We start from the raw sequence: 21,436 nt of genomic DNA on the forward strand, positions 1-21,436 counted from the left end.
CATGCCACTCCTGGAAAGCACAACACGCACTCACACACACACACGCACACACACACTGTGAAAGGCATGATTGAAGTGTGAAGTTTAAGAAAAAAAAGTAAACAGAGGGCCTTTGTTTAAAAAAAAAAAAAAAAAAAGTAAATACATGCCCATGACTGGGAAATTCAACAGAGATTTACTAACTTTCACACAACTAGCCGCCAAATATCATTTTCCTTATTTCAACTTCTTTTAGAAACAGGGATGTACATAGTTATTAGCAAACCTCACACAAGGATTTAATGGTCTCGAAAGACCAGCACCTCCTTGCAAGTCAGCTTGAAAAGAAAGCAGGCAGATCACTTTCAGTGCTTTTGGCAGCTTTTCCCTCAAGGAGATACTGTGTCACCTTGGAAAGTGAGTTATAATGCGTGACTTTGACAACAGAGATCAATTTTCTTGTTCATTTTCTACTCCCTAGAAACATTTCTTAACTGTCTGATAAGTCTCTTAAAACAAACTGCTTTCAAATGAAATAAATGATGGAAGCCACATAGAGCCCTTCACATGTTTTAAGAGTCCAGCACGTTTCAGTGAGGCATCTATTTCAAGAGTATGCTTCAGGAGTCAAAGGACCCCAGTGCTGTCATAGGTCCTCACCACCAAGTGCTATTTAATGTTAACAATGTGGCATAATTCCACCAGTCCCTGTCCAAACACTGCCCCGCCTGTGACCTCAACTATAAACCAAGGCAGAACTCCACTTCTCTGGGATAAGATTAGAGAGGCGTGGAGTGCCCAGCAGTGATTTAACTCCCTCTGGACTGGACAAATATAACCAATAGTTGAGCTTGGTAAGCATCACCACGTCTGCCAAATTTTGAGACCCTCTGTAGCCAAACTATCTCTTCTTATATACCCAAGGGGTCCAAACTATTCCTGTAGTTTCTGTAAAAGCTCAAGTCAGTAAACATGACACTTATTTTCATGACAGCATCCAGCACACCAGGGGTTCCTGAGAACACTGCAGGTTCCATATCAGCCTCGGGAATGAGTAATAGAAAACGTTTTTACGGTTTCACCTCTGTGTTATCTGACAGATGGGCTAAAAGAGGGTGAGTGATAGCTGACTGAACAGTGGCGACCTTGGAGAAGCCAGAAGTTCAAAACTAAACACAGTCTCTCCGAATCAACTAGCAATATTTTCATGCCTCACAAACTACACCCTTTTGTATGTGGATCCCTATTTCACAGGAGCAAGACTGGTGGTCACCTTCCTGGTATTCTTTGAAAGGACAGAGAAAATGTCCATACCTACCCCAGCCTGCCCTTCTGGTGTATGAAATTCCACCATTAGCACTTTATTCCCGTATTCTATTTAATTCCCATGTCAGGACAGCTCTTAGGAAGTGCAAACATTCCTGGAAGAGCTGACACAGAGCTGAACAAGTCGGGGTTGAATAGAATGGCTTCATCTGAGACTGAAGCCAGACAGTGGAAGAAAACTGGGAGTCTGGGTGAAGAGGGGGGATGTCTCTGAAAACTGGTAGAGTGGAAGGTGGATTGGCATGAAGGGAGGGAGGGGGGTGGACACAGAACAAGTAAGAGAATAGGAGGGAAGGTACTGGCGAAGAGTTCCTTCATTCACCTTCCATGCAATACAAAGCTCTCATTTTATCCAGTGGCATTTCAAATTTTGTAGGACAAATAGCATCACTGGTTTTTAAATACGAAAGCCACAGTCCATATATACAACATTGGAAGCAGAAAAATATTGTTTGCATTGTTAGCCCAAACGCACTTGTCAAGGCAAGATGGACCCTGTCTTCCCAGCCAGGCTAAAGCCAGCAACACGCATTTTGACCGATGCTTGTCTTTGTTCATACCAATTTACATTTTGAAAAGAATGTTCTGTTAATTGATATCTAATTGATGAAGTATAAGGGCATAATAATAATGCACAATGAAGGTATTATAGAATGTCTACCTTCTTCTAAAAGAAATTGAAGGAGATGCAGAGTTGTCTTTTTCATTATTGCCGAAACGTTTCTTCTTTTCCCTCTCTGCTTCTTGAAAGCAGATATCTAGAACAGTTAAGCAAGATCAAAACAATGGAACTATAAATGTGAAATGATGAGCAGAAAAATGGAAACTTTGGTCCTTTTTCCTAATGTGAAATTAGATAAAGATACAAGAAGTATCTGCCAATGTTAATGTTATTTTCTCCTTAAAAATACTCACTACCTCCATCCCATTTCTTCTGTACAGTTAGGCATAATCCCCCTTAGGTGACCAGGTCTCAGCAAGGTCACGGAAATAAACTAGTTATTTCTGAGATTAATTATGAGCGAAGTTAAGCCTTGATTTCAAGTATAAACATTAATATTATTTTGAGGGACTGGCTAGTACTTCACAGACATGAGAATTTAGGCAATTGGAAACAATAAGAAAATTAAATAAGATGTTTGCTAGGATGAACCTGTGCTGTCATTTGTATTTCAAACAGCTGGTTATAACTTTCACTTCACATGTACTAAAGGATGGAGAAGGAAATGAAGTAGAATCTTTTGAATGTTTTAATTTGTTATATTAGTAAGCATTTATTTCCCAGAAGTTGTTTTTGGAAAAGCATGATTGAATATCAGGGAGAGATGTTCCCTCAGTTTGTCCCTGAGACAAACTCTTCTTTTACAAGTTGGAAACTAAACTTATGTGGCAGAGAAAACCACGTTCTGAAATCTAAACTTTGTGTTCACCCAACTGTTATTCACATAATTCCTATCCTCTCCAAAATCGCAAGAAAATGCCTGCCTCCTGCCAATAACGTAGATCTTATGTTTTGCAGAGCTCTAAATAAGACATTTTTGCCTCTTGAACATTTCTGGGATTTTGGTTCCAAGATTCCAGATGTTAAAATGCAAGTTTGGGGTTTGATGTTTGACACAGAAATTCAGAATTTCCTTTATAGGAGATGGCTACTATGAATCAAATCTGAAAAATCCCAAATTTAAAAGTAGGAGAATTTAAACATAAGCCACACAAGCATTTATTTACACACCAAGCCACTGTCTGATAGGCGGAAGGAGAAGTTTTGAGCTAAACTTCAGAGAAACAGACAGTTAAATTAATGGGCTTGTGTGATGTTGAAATACATTGCCTCAGGAAACCAGAGCAGGCAGAGATATGGGTTCAGGATAATGCAGTATTTTGAAATAGCTGCTGGTTGCAGACTCAAAGGCAGCAGAAGTTAATGTGGAAGCCAGCAACTGCATTTCGTTTTCATGTTACCAGCTACCTCTGATAATCATTTCATCATAACAATTCGATTTTCAGGGTGATCCGTTGCAAAAGAGTGTGCCGAAAGGAAATTTAACAAGTGGACTTGTGCACTTCTGAAACCTGATCCATTCCATGTAAGTAACTGTGGTTTAAACAAGCCCTCTTATTACATTAATACAGTATCATCAACTATCAATTATTACTCCAAATGGAAATGCTGCAAAATAACGCTGTTTTCTTTGAATTGCTTTCAAATAGTCATTCTAAACCTTATGTGTGTCTATTTGATTTAGAGGTGAATTATTCCATGTTCTGAAATGAAGGAAACTTTGGAAACTGTTTTTTATGAGCTGTAACCCAGGGGAGTGCTAACAGAATTGAAGGTACCCCACAGTCTTAAGAGCATTAGGAAAGCATACTCTGCATATTAACCTGCTTCAAATGCATCCTTTATTCATATATAATCCAGGACACAAACAGGAATAAAATGTAACTAAAGAGCTAAAATTATTATTACTATTTTATTAGTAATTATTTTATTACAAAAATTTTTAAAGTTTTTTTAAAATTGATGTATAGTTTATTTACAATGTCACGCTAGTTTCTGCTATACAGCAAAGTTTCTAAGTTATACATGTGTACTCATATGTATACATTCTTTTTTATATTCTTTTCCACTATGGTTTATCACAGGATATTGAATATAGTTCCCTGTGCTATACAGTAGGACCTTGTTGTTTATCCATTCTATACATAATAGCTTGCATCTGCTAACCTTAAACTCTCAATCCATCCCTCTCCCACCTCTCCTCCCCCTTGGCAACCACCAGTCTGTTCCCTTTGCCTGTGAGACTATTTCTGTTTTGTAGATAGGTTCATTTCTGTCATATTTTAGATTCCACATATAAGTGATATCATATATTTGTCTTAGTCTATCGGACTTCACTCAGTATGATAATCTCTAGGTCCATCCATGTTGCTGCAAATGGCATTATTTCATTCTGTTTTTATGGCTGAGTAGTATTCCATTGTATATATGTATCACATCTTCTTTATCCATTTATCTTTGGACATTCATGATGTTTCCATGTCTTGGCTATTGTGAACAGTGATACTTTGAACATAGGGGTGCATGTATCTTTTTCAATTATAGTTTTGTCTGGATATATGCCCAGGAGTGGAATTGCTGGACCTTATGGTAACTCTATTTTTAGTTTTTTGAGGAACCCGCATACTGTTTTCCACAGTGGGCTACACCAACTTACTTTCCCACCAATAGTGCAGGAGGGTTCCCTTTCTCCTCACCCTCTCCAACAATTGTTATTTGAAAAGAGCTAAAATTATGAAGACATAGAATAAAATAAATGACGAGGCATGATTAAATATAAGAATAAAAGGTAAAATAAAACCGGATTGTGAATCAAAATTCTTTGTTATACACTCAAGATTTCTATCTACATGTTTTAGGAATGTTTTAGCAATTTGGAAGATAATTAGGTCAAGCCCTTTCTATCAGTAAGGCACTGAGTTCTATTTAAACACTTGGGTAAATGAGGGTTGTAGGGAAAAAAACAGGGAGGAAGAAATGAGAGGGAAGAGAAAGACGTTTTATGTTTCTTAAGTGTCTAGTAAGTGACTGACAAAGTCCTAGGAGATTTTTTAAAGTAGTCAACAGGAAATATTTCTAGAGTCAAATTCTTTAAAATTAGTATAGGCTAATCACTTGAAATAAAGAACTAAACATGATGTTTTAAAATGTGTGTAAAAGTCTTCTGGGGTCAGTGTCTAAATTTCTGTATGTGAAGATTTTAAAAGTCAGAAAAATTTTATTTTCAATATTGTACTCATGATTGAAGACTGAAAAAAAAATCCTCCTTAGTTATTGACTGGTGAGTGAAAGGGTGGATACAGAACTTCCTCTTGAAAGCCACTTCCTCCAGGAAGCCTTCCCTGCTTTCTCAGACCAAGGGATGTCTCCACAGCACTCTGCACTTTAATCTTTGTCACTGTCAGCACATTTGCAATTACTTTTTCAATGTCTGGCTTCCCTGACAGACCTAAACATCATGAGGACATAAACTGTGCCTGCTTTCCTACTGCATCCTCTGTGCCTAGCAAAATAAACAAGTCACAATAATTCTGTTTAATGAATCAGTAAACCAATCATCTCAGGACTTCTTGAAAATAAGATGCATCCCCTACATTATATTCTTTTATGTTCCTAAAGAGGGGCAAAAAATTTCACCATGGGTAATTTAGGTGGGACTTACCTATTTTCTCTGTCCTTAGATGTACCTTCTGACAAAGTCACAACTGTAGCAATCAATCAATTAAAATAAAATAAAATAACAAAACCAGAAAAACCACTGTCATTGTTATGACCAAATGAATATAGGCCTGTCCCCAGAATTGTTTGTTTGTCTGATTTTTGATGAAACACCATTGGGCAAGTATTCAGGGTAGCCCCAGTAAGGGAGATTAGATCTAGCCACAGTTATGCTATGAACTTGTCATATGACCTTGAGCACTGTTGCCTGACCTTGCTGAGTTCAGTGTCTTATCCAAAAGAGAACCATTGCAGAGTTTTTGAGATGAATGGAGTACTTTACATAAAAGCATTTAGAGGGCTTCCCTGGTGGCGCAGCGGTTGAGAGTCTGCCTGCCGATGCAGGGGACACGGGTTCATGACCCGGTCTGGGAGGATCCCACATGCCACGGAGCGGCTGGGCCCGTGAGCCATGGCTGCTGAGCCTGCGCGTCCGGAGCCTGTGCTCCGCAACGGGAGAGGCCACAGCAGTGAGAGGCCCGCGTACAGAAAAAAAAAAAAAAAAAGCGTTTAGAAAATGTCACCCCAGATCTTAGGCACTGCTACTGTTGATAAGCTTTTTGGAGAACTAGAAAAACTATTATCCATACTGTTAGAAACATTTCTAGTTTTAAGAATTGTCCTCTAAAATGGTCACTTCATGAACATGGTAAGTCGGCATATCATTTAACCAGTTTCAGAAGGGTAACAATCTTCAGTTTTGATTGTCCTTTTTTCCCCCATTTTAAATTTTTTATCCTAAGTGTGTAAGGACAGAATATCAAGCTGTTACGTTTAAAGGTTAATCTCATGGCAAAATTTTAATGTTTATTTGCAGATTGAAAACCCTCTACTGGTTCTGTCACTGTTGTGGCCTCTCCCGTTGTGGAGCACAGGCTCCAGACGCGCAGGCTCAGCGGCCATGGCTCACGGGCCCAGGTGCTCCGCGGCATGTGGGATCTTCCCGGACTGGGCCACGAACCTGTGTCCCCTGCATCGGCAGACGGACTCTCAACCACTGCACCACCAGGGAAGCCCCATTACCATTTATTTTTTGAAAACTTACGGGATCCTGAAGACAAGGTGTTTAATTGGAAAAGCATCGGCAACGCAGCACTAATTCCAACTCATGCTGCTCTCCTTGTTGACCACACACCAAATAAGGGCAGAAATGGCCTCTTTGAGTTTTTCAGAATTATGTTAACAAACAAGAAAAGCAGTGATGGAATTACCAGGCTGAGAAACAAAACTACTCCCTCGGGAGAAAGCAAAAAGTCCCCAAATACCATGAATCTCTAAATAACAACAATCTCATGCTTTCAACTTTGGCGATAGGAAGTTTTTCCATGACAGTGTTCAATATCTCGCTAAATCTGGATATCCATTTATTGGAGCCAATATTCATAAACTTTCCCATTCCTGGGCACTTATTGACCTGACACCCCCAGGACGCCTTCCTCACCCTGCCACTCCCCGTGCACTGACTGATTCTGTGAAGTAAACATCATCATAAGGTCAGGGTATTTTTTTAATTCCTTATTTTACTATGACAATATCAACTACTTATTTGGTATTTACAGTGTGATAAGAGCTTAACATAACTTATATTATCCTCACAATAATATACCGATAAAAGCTTACCTTATATTTATTCTGTTTTCTAGCTAAGGAAATGGAGGCTTAAAAAGTTAGTCATTTGCCCCTATGCTCACACAGCCAATGAGTGGCAAATCTGAGGTTAAAATTGAGGCCTCAACAGTTATAAAACCTAGGTTGTTAACCAGTATATGCCTAGACAATAAGTGAGCTAAGGAATGAATGAGGGAGAGTGGGTGTGGGTCTAAGTCGGTGCTAAGTGGCTAAGGATACAAAAGAAAAATGGTCCCTCTTTATAGAGGATTGTGACTGAGAAAACATCTTACCTCATAAAAACATGTGACCTAATGGTGGTCAGCATTTCCTCAATAAAAGGTATCAATATTGCTCACAACATTAAAACTGACTAACTGTCCCTTGGCATTTTTCTTTTACAGATAAAGGGGGCACAAAAAAGAATGCTGTAAATAGGGCACTCAGTTCTGGAACATTCCAGAATGAGTTGAATTACAGATGGCAAAAACACAAACTTGATGAGCCATATACAACTTGTTTCAGAAAAAAATGTACAATATGGTTCTTGCCATATCAAAAAGAGATTTTTTTCCAAAATAGTACTATGAAAATTTTCAAAAATTTAGAAAAGTTGAAAGAATTCTACAGTGAATTCTTACCTAAGCTGTGCAGCCACCACTTAGGTTCTGCCTGTAACATTTAAGAGCTTGCTTCTTAACAGGTGATTATTATATTGGACTTGAGCAACGAGAACTATACTGTTATAGTGAGATTCATCTGAACAATATGCATGGCTTGTACATGATGTTGACCTACATTTAAGTCTCTCAGTTCATACTGAGTCTATTGTAAAGTGTGGACTTGGTATAGGCAAAGACGATGTATTTGTTAAATGTAATGTAAATACCACAGTGTATCTGAATTCCTAAATCTTACTAACAAAAGCAAATTAATGACTACACAGTAAATGTTAAAGATCTGCTAAAGATTATGAATTATCAAAATCAATATCCATTTAGGTGATAAAAGCTGTCAATCATGAGCTCTTATTCCACATTAGTCCTATGTAATACGTTTTCTGGATTGTTTCATACAGGGTAATTCTCAGTAAATTATGACTTCAGTCAGGTGACTAGAAATGGGATGACTGGGCATATTACAGTTTCTGATACCCTATAAAATCCATGAATCAGGAGCTGTTTCAAAAAATGGGAACTTTGGTTTTTCTCTGGGTTTTATTTTGTGTTTCCTTTTGTTATATTTTTAATATATTTTTTAATATTTTATATTTCATATTTTAATATATTTTGTTATATTTTTATATATTTTAATATATCAGTGTTAGGCCTAGTGTGTTATGGATAAGAAAGAGACTCTGTTTTGTTAAAAAAAAATCCCAATATCACTGAAACAATTTTTAACCTATTTCTTTTTTTGTTTTTTTAACATCCTTATTGGAGTATAATTGCTTTACAATGGTGTGTTAGTTTCTACTTTATAACAAAGTGAATCTGCTATACATATATCCCCATATCTCCTCCTCCTTGTTACGTCTCCTTCCCACCCTCCCTATCCCACCTCTCTAGGTGGTCACAAAGCACAGAGCTGATCTCCCTGTGCTACGTGGCTGCTTCCCACTAGCTATCCATTTTACATTTGGTAGCGTATACATGTCCATGCCACTCTCTCACTTCATCCCAGCTTACCCTTCACCCTCCCTGGGTCCTCAAGTCCATTCTCTATGTCTGCATCTTTAATCCTGTCCTGCTCCTAGGTTCTTCAGAACCACTTTTTTTTTTTTTTTTAAGATTCCATATATATGTGTTAGCATATGGTATTTGTTTTTCTCTTTCTGACTTCACTCTGTTAGACAGACTCTAGGTCCATCACCTCACTACAAATGCTCAATTTCACTTCTCTTTATGGCTGAGTAATATTCCATTGTATACATGTGCCACATCTTCTTTATCCATTCATCTGTTGATGGACACTTACGTTGCTTCCATATCCTGGCTACAGAGCTGCAATGAACATTGTGGTACATGACTCTTTTTGAATTATGGTTTTCTCAGGGTATATGCCCAGTAGTGGGATTGCTGGGTAATATAGTATTTCTATTTTTACTTTTTTAAAGAACCTCCATCCTCTTCTCCACAGTGGCTGTATCAATTTACATTCCCACCAAAAGTGCGAGACAGTTCCATTCTCTCCACACCCTCTCCAGCACTTATTGTTTGTAGATTTTTTGATGATGGCCATTCTGACCAGTGTGAGGTGATACCTCACTGTAGTTTTGATTTGCATTTCTCTAATGATTAGTGATGTTGAGCAGCCTTTCATGTGTTTGTTGGCAATCTGTATACCTTCCTTGGAGAAATGTCTGTTTAGGTCTTCTGCCCAGTATTGGATTGGGTTGTTTGTTTGTTTGTTTGTTTTTGATATTGAGCTGCATGAGCTGCTTGTAAGTTTTGGAGATTAATCCTTTGTCAGTTGCTTCATTTGAAAATATCTTCTCCCATCCTGAGGGTTGTCTTTTCATTGTGTTTATGTTTTCCTTTGCTGTGCAAAAGCTTTTAAGTTTCATTAGGTCCCATCTGTTTATTTTTATTTCCATTTCTCTAGGAGGTGAGTCAAAAAGGATCTTGCTGTGATTTATGTCACAGAGTGTTGTGCCTATGTTTTCCTTTAAGAGTTTTATAGTGTCTGGCCTTACATTTAGGTCCTTAATCCATTTTGAGTTTATTTTTGTGTATGGTATCAGGGAGTGCTCTAATTTCATTCTTTTACATGTAGCTGTCCAGTTTTCCCAGCAACACTTATTGAAGAGGCTGTCTTTTCTCCATTGTATATCCTTGCCTCCTTTGTCATAGGTTAGTTGACCATAGGTGCATGGGTTTATCTCTGGGCTTTCTATCCTGTTCCACTGATGTATATTTCTGTTTTTGTGCCAATACCATACTGTCTTTATTACTGTAGCTTTGTAGTATAGTCTGAAGTCTGGGAGCCTGATTCATCCAGGTCCGTTTTTCTTTCTCAAGATTGCTTTGGCTATTCGGGGTCTTTTGTGATTCCATATAAATTGTGAAATTTTTTCATCTAGTTCTGTGAAAAATGCCATTGGTAGTTTGATAGGGATTGCACTGAATCTGTAGATTGCTTTGGGTATTATAGCCATTTTCACAATGTTGATTTTTCCATTCCAAGAACATGGTATATCTCTCCACCTGTTTGTACCATCTTTAATTTACTGCATCAGTGTCTTATAGTTTTCTGCATATAGGACTTTTGTCTCCTTAGGTAGGTTTATTCCTACGTATTTTTTTCTTTTTGTTGCAATGGTAAATGGGAGTGTTTCCTTAATTTCTCTTTCATATTTTTCATCATTACTGTATAGGAATGGAAGAGATTTCTGTGCATTAATTTTGTATCCTGCTACTTTACCAAATTCATTGATTAGCTCTAGTAGTTTTCTGGTAGCATCTTTAGGATTCTCTTTGTATAGTATCATGTCATCTGCAAACAGTGACAGCTTGACTTCTTTTCTGATTTGGATTCCTTTTATTTCTTTTTCTTCTCTGATTGCTGTGGCTAAAACTTTCAAAACCATGTTGAATAATAGTGGTGAGAATGGACAACCTTGTCTTATTCCTGATCTTAGAGGAAATGGTTTCAGTTTTTCACCATTGAGGATGATGTTGGCTGGGGGCTTGTCATATACAGCCTTTATTAGGTTGAGTAAGTTCCTTCTATGCCTACTCTCTGGAGGTTTTTTAACATAACTGGGTGTTGAATTTTGTTGAAAGCTTTTTCTGCATCTATTGAGATGATCATATGGTTTTTATTCTTCAATTTGTTAATATGGTTTATCACATTGATTGATTTGTATATATTGAAGAATCCTTGCATTCCTGGGATAAACCCCACTTGATCATGGTATATGATCCTTTTAATGTGCTGTTGGATTCTGTTTGCTAGTATTTTGTTGAGGATTTTTGCATCTATGTTTATCAGTGATATTGGCCTGTTGTTCTCTTTCTTTGTGACATCTTTGTCTGTTTTTGATATTAGGATGATGGTGGCCTCATAGAATGAGTTTGGGACTGTTTCTCCTTCTGCGATATTTTGGAAGAGTTTGAGAAGGATAGGTGTTAGCTCTTCTCTAAATGTTTGATAGAATTTGCCTGTGAAGCCATCTGGTCCTGGGCTTTTGTTTGCTGGAAGATTTTTTATCACAGTCTCAATTACAGTGCTTGTGACTGATCTGTTTATATTTTCTATTTCTTCCTGTTTCAGTCTCAGAAAGTTGTGCTTTTCTAAGAATTTGTCTGTTTCTTCCAGGTTTTCCATTTTATTGGCATACAGTTGCTTGTAGTAATCTCTCATGATCCTTTGTATTTCTGAAGTGTCAGGTGTTACTTCTCCTTTTTCATTTCTAATTCTATTGATTTGAGTCTTCTCCCTCTTTTTCTTGATGAGTCTGGCTAATGGTTTATCAACTTTGTTTATCTTCTCAAAGAACCAGCTTTTAGTTTTATTGATCTTTGCAATTGTTTCATTCATTTCTTTTTCATTTATTTTTGATCTGATCTTTATGATTACTTTCCTTCTGCTGACTTTGGGGGTTTTTTGTTCTTCTTTCTCTAATTGCTGTAGGTGTAAGTTTAGGTTGTGCATTTGAGATGTTTCTTGTTTCTTGATGTAGGATAGTATTGCTATAAACTTTCCTCTTAGAACTGCTTTTGCTGCATCCTATAGGTTTTGGGTCGTTGTGTTTACATTGTCATTTGTTTCTAGGTATTTTTTGATTTCCTCTTTGATTTCTTCAGTGATTTCTTGGTTATTTAGTAGTCTATTATTTAGCCTCCATGTGTTTTTTTTTGTTTTTTTTTTTTTGCGGTACACGGGCCTCTCACTGTTGTGATCTCTCCTGTTGCGGAGCACAGGCTCCAGATGCACAGGCTCAGCGGCCATGGCTCACAGGCTCAGCTGTTCTGCGGCATGTGGATCTTCCCGGACCGGGGCACGAACTCGTGTCCCCTGCATCGGCAGGCAGACTCTCAACCACTGTGCCACCAGGGAAGCCCTGTTTGTATTTTTTAGAGAATTTTTCCTGTAATTGATATCTAGTCTCATAGGGTCGTGGTTGGAAAAGATACTTGATATGATTTCAATTTTCTTAAATTTACTAAGCCTTGATTTGTCACCCAAGATATGATCTATGCTGGAGAATGTTCCATGAGCACTTGAGAAGAAAGTGTATTCTGCTGTTTTTGGATGGAATGTCCTATAAACATCAATTAAGTCCATCTTGTTTAATGTATCATTTAAAACTTGTGTTTCCTTATTTATTTTCATTTTGGATGATCGGTCCATTGGTGAAAGTGGGGTGTTAAAGTCCCCTACTATGACTGTGTTACTGTCAATTTCCCCTTTTATGGCTGTTAGCATTTGCCTTATGTATTGAGGTGCTCCTATGTTGGGTGCATAAATATTTACAATTGTTATATCTTCTTCTTGGACTGATCCCTTGATCTGTATGTAGTGTCCTTCTTTGTCTCTTGTAATAGTCTTTATTTTAAAGTCTATTTTGTCTGATATGAGAATTGCTAGTCCAGCTTTCTTCTGATTTCCATTTCCATGGAAGATCTATCTCCATCCCCTCACTTTCAGTCTGTATGTGTCTCTAGGTCTGAAGTGGGTCTCTTGTACACAGCATATATAAGGGTCTTGGTTTTGTATCCATTTAGCCAGTCTGTGTCTTTTGGTTGGAGCACTTAATCCATTTACATTTAAGGTAGTTATCGATATGTATGTTCCTATTACCGTTTTCTTAACTGTTTTGGGTTTGGTATTGTAGGTCTTTTCCTTCTCTTGTGTTTCCTGCCTAGAGAAGTTCCTTTAGCATTTGTTGTAAAGCTGGTTAGCCTTTGCTTTTTGGAAAGGTTTTAATTTCTCAGTTGAATCTGAATGAGATCCTTGCTAGGTAGAGTAATCTTGGTTGTAGGTGTTTCCCTTTAATCACTTTAAATATGTCTTGCCACTCCCTTCAGGCTTGCAGAGTTTCTGCTGAAAGATCAGCTGTTAACCTTATGGGGATTCCCTTGTATGCTATTTGTTGTTTTCTCCTTGCTGCTTTTAATATTTTTTCTTTGTATTTAATTTTCGATAATTCAATTAATATGTGTCTTGGCGTGTTTCTCCTTGGATTTATCCTGTATGGAACTCTCTGCACTTCCTGGGCTTGATTGACTATTTCCTTTCCCATATTAGGGAAGTTTTCAACTATAATATCTTCAAATATTTTCTCAGTCCCTTTCTTTACTCTTCCTCTTCTGGGACTCCTATAATTTGAATGTTGGTGTGTTTAATGTTGTCCGAGAGGTCTCTGAGACTGTCCTCAATTATTTTCTTTCTGTTTTCTTCACCCTGCTCTGTGGTAGTTATTTCCAGTATTTTATCTTCCAGGTTATTTGTCCATTCTTCTGCCTCAGTTATTCTGCTATTGATTCCTTCTAGAGAATTTTTAATTTCATTTATTGTATTGTTCATCACTGTATGTTTGCTCTTTAGTTCTTCTAGGTCCTTGTTAAACACTTCTTGTATTTTCTCCATTCTATTTCCAAGATTTTGGATCATCTTCACTATCATTACTCTGAATTCTTTTTCAGGTAGACTGCCTATTTCCTCTTCATTTGTTTGGTCTGATGGGTTTTTATCTTGCTCCTTCATCTGCTGTGTGTTTCTTTGTCTTCTCATTTTGCTTTACTTTCTGTGTTTGGGGTCTCCTTTTTGCAGGCTGCAGGTTTGTAGTTCCCATTGTGTTTGGTGTCTGCCCCCACTGGCTAAGGTTGGTTCAGTGGGTTGTGTAAGCTTCCTGGTAGAGGGGACTGGTGCCTGTTTTCTGGTGGATGAGGCTGGATCTTGTCTTTCTGGTGGGCAAGACCTCCTCCGGTGGTGTGTTTTGGAGTGTCTGAGACATTATTATGATTTTAGGCAGCCTCTCTGCTAATGGGTGGGGTTAAGTTACTGTCTTGCTAGTTGTTTGGCATAGGGTGTCCAGCACTGTAGCTTGCTGGTTGTCGAGTGGAGCTGGTTCTTAGCATTCAGATGGAGATCTCTGGGAGAGCTTTCACCGTTTGATATTACATGGAACTGGGAGGTCTCTGGTGGACCAATGTCCTGAACTTGGCTCTACCACCTCAGAGCCATAGGCCTGACCCCTGGACAAAGCACCAAGTCCCTGTCAGCTACACAGCTGAGAAGAAAAGTGAGAAAAAAGAAAGAAAGAAAAAATAAAATAACTAAAATAAAATATAGAGAAATTATTAAAAATAAAAAAATGTTAAGTAATAAAAAAAGAAAAAGAAGGAAAGAAAAACGAGAGCAACCAAACCAAAAAACAAATCCAACAATGATAGCAAGCACTAAAAACTATACTAAAAAAATAAAATAAAAATAAAAAATGGACAGAACCCTAGGACAAATGGTAAAAGCAAAGCTATGCAGACAAAATCAGACAAAGAAGCATACACATACACACTCACAAAAAGAGAAAAAGAAAAAAAAATATAGCTGTATAGAAAAAGAAAAAAAAAGGAAAAGAGCAACCAAATCAATAAACAAATCTACCAATGATAATAAACTCTAAATACTAAACTAAGATAAACATAAAACCAGAAAAAAATTAGATGCAGAAAGCAAACCCCAAGTCTACAGTTGCTCCCAAAATCCACCACCTTAATTTGGGATGACTCGTTGTCTATTCAGGTATTGCACAGATGCAAGGTACATCCAGTTGATTGTGGAGATTTAATCCACTGCTCCTGAGGCTGCTGGGAGAGATTTCCCTTTCTCTTCTTTGTTTGCACAGACCCTGGGGTTCAGCTTTGGATTGGCCCCGCCTCTGCATCTAGGTCGCCTGAGGACGTCTGTTCTTCGCTCAGACAGGACGGGGTTAAAGGAGCAGCTGATAGGGGGCTCTGGCTCACTCAGGCCAGGGCGAGGGAGGGGTACAGAGTGTGCGGGGAGCCTGCGGCAACAGAGGCCAGCATTATGTTGCAACAGCATGAGGTGCGCCATGTGTTCTCCCTGTGAAGTTGTCCCTGGATCACAGGACCCTGGCCGTGGCAGGCTGCACAGGCTCCCAGGAGGGGAGCTGTGGATAGTGAGCTGTGCTTGCACACAGGCTTCTAGGTGGCTGCAGCAGCAGCCTTAGTGTCTCAGGCCGTCTCGGGTTCATGCTGATAGCCACGGCTCACGCCGTCTTTGGAACTCATTTAGGCGGTGCTCTGAATCCCCTCTCCTCGCGCACCCTGAAACAATGGTCTCTTGCCTCTTTGGCAAGTCCAGACTTTTCCCCGGACGCCCTCCCAGCTAGCTGTGGCACGCTAACCCCCTGCAGGCTGTGTTCACGCCGCCAACCCCAGTCCTCTCCCGGCGCTCCGACCGAAGCCGGAGCCTCAGCTCGTAGTCCTGCCTGCCCTGGCGGATGAGCAGACAAGCCTCTCGGGCTGGTGAGTGCTGGTCAGCACCGATCCTCTGTGTGGGAATTTCTCCGCTTTGCCCTCCACATCCCTGTTGCAGCGCTCTCCTCTGTGGCTCTGAAGCTTACCCCCACTCTGCCACCCACCCATCTCTGCCCGTGAAGGGGCTTCCTAGTGTGTGGAAACCTTTCCTCCTTCACAGCTCCCTCCCACTGGTGCAGGTCTCATCCCTATTCTTTTGTCTCTCTTTTTTCTTTCTTCGTTTGCCCTACCCAGGTATGTGGGGAGTTTCTTGCCTTTTGGGAGGTCTGAGGTCTTCTGCCAGCGTTCAGTAGGTGTTCTGTAGGAGTTGTTCCACGTGTAGATGTATTTCTGATGTATTTGTGGGGAGGAAGGTGATCTCCATGCCTTACTCCTCCACCATCTTAAATGTCCCCCCCCTCACCTACTACTTCTGATGTGCTTAGGGAGAAAGCTTGCTACCGTCTCAGCAATTTGAGATGCAGGTCAAGGTCAAATGACATCATAAGAGTGACAGAGGAAACCTAATTTTAGTCTCCATGAAACTAAAGAACTCATACAAATAATTACTAAACACTCTCAGCACATGTTTGGAGTTGGGCACTTGAATCCAATCAAGAAGGAGTAAGTACCGCAGAGTCATCTCTGAAGCCTTGGCTCTCAGGTGCTCCAAGGACTGGGGAGCACCTCAGATTCAGAGGAATGTCTCTTCAGGTACATTGAAGGATGTGTATTTGCAACTCTAGTAGTAACTTATCATAGCAGGTCAGTGAAAATGGCAAATATAGCAAAAAAAAGCATAGAGTGGCATTTTCAAGATGTTAATGTTAATACCTTGTTAATAAGTGCATCGTAAGGTGTATAAACACACACACATATTTATATAAAATACCCACACACATAATGGAATATTATTCAGCTGTGAGAAAGAAGGAAATTCTGCCATTGGTGACAACATAGATGGGCCCTGAGAATATTCTGCCAAGTGAAATAAGGCAGACAGAGAAAGGCAAATACTGTATGATATCACTCACATGTGGAATCCAAAAAAGTTGAACTCATTGAAAACAACAGTAAAATGGTGGTTACCAGAAGCTGGGGCAGTGGGGGCTTGGGGAACAGGAAGGATTTTGTTTAAGGCTACAAATTTGCAAGAGATCTAATGCACAATATAGTGATTATAGACAACAGTATCGTATTATAAACACTGAACTTGCTAAGAGACTAGATCTTACCTCTTCCCACCACAAAAAAGAAATAATAATTATGTGACATGATAGAGGTGCATTATAAATTACTAAGTAGAATCTAGTTACTCATGAAAAGCATTTACCAATTAAATCTAATTAATAAAAATATACACCAAAATATTGACAGTGTTATCTCTGGGTATTAGGATCATAGGTCTTTTTAAATGTTCTTTTCTGTAATGTTCAAATTTTCTACCATGCATAGGGATTATTTCTATAATTAGGTAAAACTAAATATTTGCTACTAAAAACCTTGAATAACCCAATTTCTTTTTACCACTAGGAGTGTTAGGTTTTTAGTTTGATTAAATTTCAACCAAAGGTCATGAGCAAAAACTTTTGAATCCATGTTAAATTAAACACGTCTCATAGTTTACATGTTGCTGAGATGTTAAAGGGTCAGAGAGAGAAGTGCAGGGAAGCCAGAAAGCATATACATCGTTTAACGCCTAGGAAGATCTGATGTAAAATCAAATTGGAGGCAGCGTGATACCATCTGTAGACATTTAAGTAGAGAAGACAGAGGAGTCTGCCTCCTCAAGGTAAACAAACCATGGCCAGAAAATAAGCAAAAAGAGAGACCAAGCTCTTTGTAGATTTAGAGACCCACTTCACGCCAGTCTGCAAGGAAATTCTATGAAAAGAGCTAGATGTATGCACAGCTCCCCCTTGTTAAGAGAGGTTTTCAAGACTGTACCTTCGCCCCAAGAAAGAGCCAAGAGCTTCAACTAGACCTACAGGGCATTTGCTTAGTCTTCATCATCTGGGAACTGACTTACGGACCTTACGGAGGACGCATACGTGGGTATGGGCAATTCCAAGACTTGGTAATCTACTTCTCTGTTATTAAATGTGTACATAAATATTCCACATGGTTGTGTTTCTTAATGTTTAATGTTTTAAAAAAAACTTTCCCAGTATAGGAAATCAGCATCCCTGTTTGCCCCCATTACTTCAGAAACTTGCTCTCTTGCTCTGATGAATACTGTCTCTCCATTTGACAAAAGGCAAATGAATATGGAAAATTGGACAATATATTAAAAATCAGATATTGTCCATTCATCTTAAAAACAGAGAACCATGTAATTATAAAATGTTAGCATGGTTATGACGGCCATTTGGAAATGTATTAGTCACCTGAAACTTTACATGATAACGACTGATAAAAAAAAATATTACCAGGCTTCCCTGGTGGTGCAGTGGTTGAGAGTCTGCCTGCCGATGCAGGGGACAGGGGTTCGTGCCCCGGTCCGGGAAGATCCCACATGCAGCGGAGCAGCTGGGCCCATGAGCCATGGCCGCTGAGCCTGCACGTCCAGAGCCTGTGCTCCGCAACGGGAGAGGCCACAACAGTGAGAGGCCAGCGTATCACAAAAAAAAAATAAAAAATACCATTTTAGTGAGAACTAGGAACATTTTTCTATGCTTGAATTAGCTCTTTAATTAGAAGAAAAATCTTATTCATGTCAATGCTTCCACTGGTTTACAATGATCTGGATAACTGCTCAGCAGAAAACATTAAATTCTGGATGCTTCCTGCAAAGGTGAAATTGAAATTACTCTGGAATGTGATACAATGTATGGCAAGGAGAACTGTGTTTTATCTGATCTTCTCATTCAAAACAAGAGAAACTGATTTGTTTTCACATTCAGTTGAACAATTGATTGCAAGTAAGAACGGTCTTTGCTTTGCCTGCGACTGGCTATCCTACCTAGTTAATGAGGATCTCATTCAACGCTACTCACTTTCCTACTCAAACTGGCACACAAAACATGCTCCTGAGCCAGGCAAGAGAAATAGTATGGCTGAGCATAAACTAGTAGGAAAAAGTAAAGACAACACCAAAGGGTGGCTTGGCATGGCCTTCTATAATCTCCAGTTTCTTCAAAACCACCCCAACAAACATAGAAGAAAAGTCAAAACAATGGCCTTCCTATGCAAATGCAGATTTAAGACAAGTTCCCAAGATCCCCTTCTTTCCAATCAAATTGTCATCACTCCTCAGGCTATACTACTCTCTAGATATTCTGCTGTGGCCTCTGGGGAAAGCTCAGATTGTTCATTAGTGAGCACCATTGTATTCACCCGGAGAAATGACCATGTGGCAGAGAAGAAAGGAACAAACATGTGTACGAACCAACCCGTATTTACACCTTGTGCTTTCACATAGGGTTGTTAAAGACTAACACCTCCCAGCTATACTCCACCCCTGACATTTCCCCTCTTTTCAAAAGAGCATATTTCCCTCCTTCTTGAATATTGACATTTGGACGTATAATAGTCTTAGGTTGAATTGCTTCCAGGCAGATGCTGCAAAATCTTGGCGTGGGTACTTTATTTGGAGAGGAAGCAGGGAGGTGATTGTAGGAAGTTAGGGGTTGGGGAAGTAGGGCAGGGAGAGACGAGAATCAGTGAAGTGTGCATTAATGAGCAGGTGACCACTGTGAGCACATGGAACTCAACCTTCTTGGGGACCCCTTTGAATGACCGTACACACACGTCTAGGGCTCATCCCACTGAGGCATGTGAAACGTGGGGCATGTAAGCATACTCTGGTCTTTCAATGTCTGAGGATTGCCCTCTGGGCAGCCCACACCCAGTCTAGCAAGCTCCTTTGAACAGAGAAAGTACCCAGCTGCCCAAATGAGAAGTCTACTGAGCACACAGGATCTGCCCGCCACAGGGGCAGGTAGCAACTGGGGTAAGTCTAGGGGAAATGGGGCGGGGCCTGAAACCTCTGCCACAAATAGGCCGCTCAGACTTAAGGTGCCACGCTGAATTTTAGGTTCATGTTCCAGCACCCTACCACTAAATCTACGTTTCCCTCGTCTTTCCTCAACTCAGCAAATGAAAACACAAGTTTTTAATATTTTCAGACCCAAAGCCTTGAATCATCTTTGACTCATTTCTGTTTCTCTTTTTCTCATGTGAAAATCCATCATCACATACTGTCAGCTCTGTTTTCAAATTGGAGCCAGAATCTGGTCACTCTTCACCACTTCCACTGTCACCACCCTGGTCCAGGTCACCATTGTTTCTTGCCCAGACTACTGAAGTGGCTTCGTAACCATTTTTACTGTTTCCGGCCTCATTCCAAGTCTATTCTTCTCAGAATACTCAGAGTGATCCTTTGCACATGTACGTCCCTTCTGTGCTCAAAACCCTCTTCTAGTTTCCCACTTCAAAATCCAAACTCCTTACCATGGCTTACAAAAGCCCTTTACTATCTCCTGACCATTTTTCCTTCTCTTCTCCCCTTTGCTTACTTGGTTTGACCCATACTGGTCTTTTTCCTGTTCTTTTAACACAGCGTGCCTGCTCCTGCCTCAGGACCTTTGCACTTTGCTGTTTCCTCTTCCGGAAATGCTCTTGCTTCAGACATTGGCACAGTCCTTTCACTGTGTTAAGATCCAAATGTCAGTTTAATAGACAGGGCTACTTATTCTGACTATATCTAAAATAGCACTGCCGTCACTCTATTTCTTTCCTCTGCATTAGTTTTCTTCATAGAACTTATCATCATGACATACTGTATATTTTGTGTTTGTGTATTTTACATTGTCTATCTCCCCCCCACGCACAAAAATCAAGTTTCATTAGAACAGAGACTCTGCTTTGTTCACTGCTGTTTACCACCAACTAGAATAGGGTCTGTTAGTTGTAGGCATTCAATACATATCTGCTAAGTGGATGAATTCACTGGTCTGCTAGTTATTAATCCAATATTTACTAAACACTGTGACTGGCATTGTCCTGTGACAAATCTGTAAAAGTAGCTGCTGCTCTTCAGAAGCATAATGTATCCAGTGCACAAGGAGACAAGCTGTATCCCGTGCATGGCGAACCACTGGAGTTCAGAGGGGAGATTATTATGAACAGTGGTTGTCAGGAAAAGGTAGGAAGGAAAGGTTTAGACTGGAGTGTGCAAAACTTTGAATGTTTTGTTAGGAGTGGTACCTTTGTTCCATTTAAAAGTGAAAAATCATCAAAAGTTTCTGAACAAGGGAGTAAAGTAATGAAAGCAGAATTTTAGAACAATTGATGCTTGATTCTATTCCACGAGGATTTGAGCCGGGAAGACTGGAGCCAGGGAGACAAATGTCATGAATTTTTCCCCCTCAAATCCTCATTTATCTCAATATCCAAGACATTAGCATATATAATCAATATGGTTCTAAAAAACAGCTTTATTCAGGTATAATTGATATACAAAACCCTGTATATATTTAGTGTATACAATTTGATGAGCTTGGACATACACATACACCTGTAAAACCATCACCATAATAAGGTAAGAAACATATTACTCCCAAAAGTTTCCTTCTGTCTCTCCAGTTTTCGGATTTGTGTGTGTGTGTGTGTGCGTTAATGACACTTAACATGAAAGCTACCCTCTTAACAAAGTTTTAAGTGCATAATACCACATTGTAAACTATAGGCACTATATTATACAGCTGCTCTCTAGAACTCATTCATCTTTCCAACACAGTTTTTAGACAACTGTATT

At 39.4% G+C, this 21,436-nt stretch overlaps 1 protein-coding gene across 6 annotated transcripts in view; it reads right to left on the reverse strand.

Moving 5' to 3' along the window:
- The window catches only part of PDE4D (phosphodiesterase 4D), a 1,204,091-nt gene that overhangs the window by 365,018 nt on the left and 817,637 nt on the right, over positions 1 to 21,436 (reverse strand). The gene's annotated exons all lie outside the window — the stretch shown is intronic.

This window comes from Delphinapterus leucas, chromosome 3 (genome assembly GCF_059928025.1).
Source record: "Delphinapterus leucas isolate spDelLeu-1000000601 "Yukka" chromosome 3, BTC_Dleu_Yukka2, whole genome shotgun sequence".
Taxonomy (NCBI): Eukaryota; Metazoa; Chordata; class Mammalia; order Artiodactyla; family Monodontidae; genus Delphinapterus; species Delphinapterus leucas.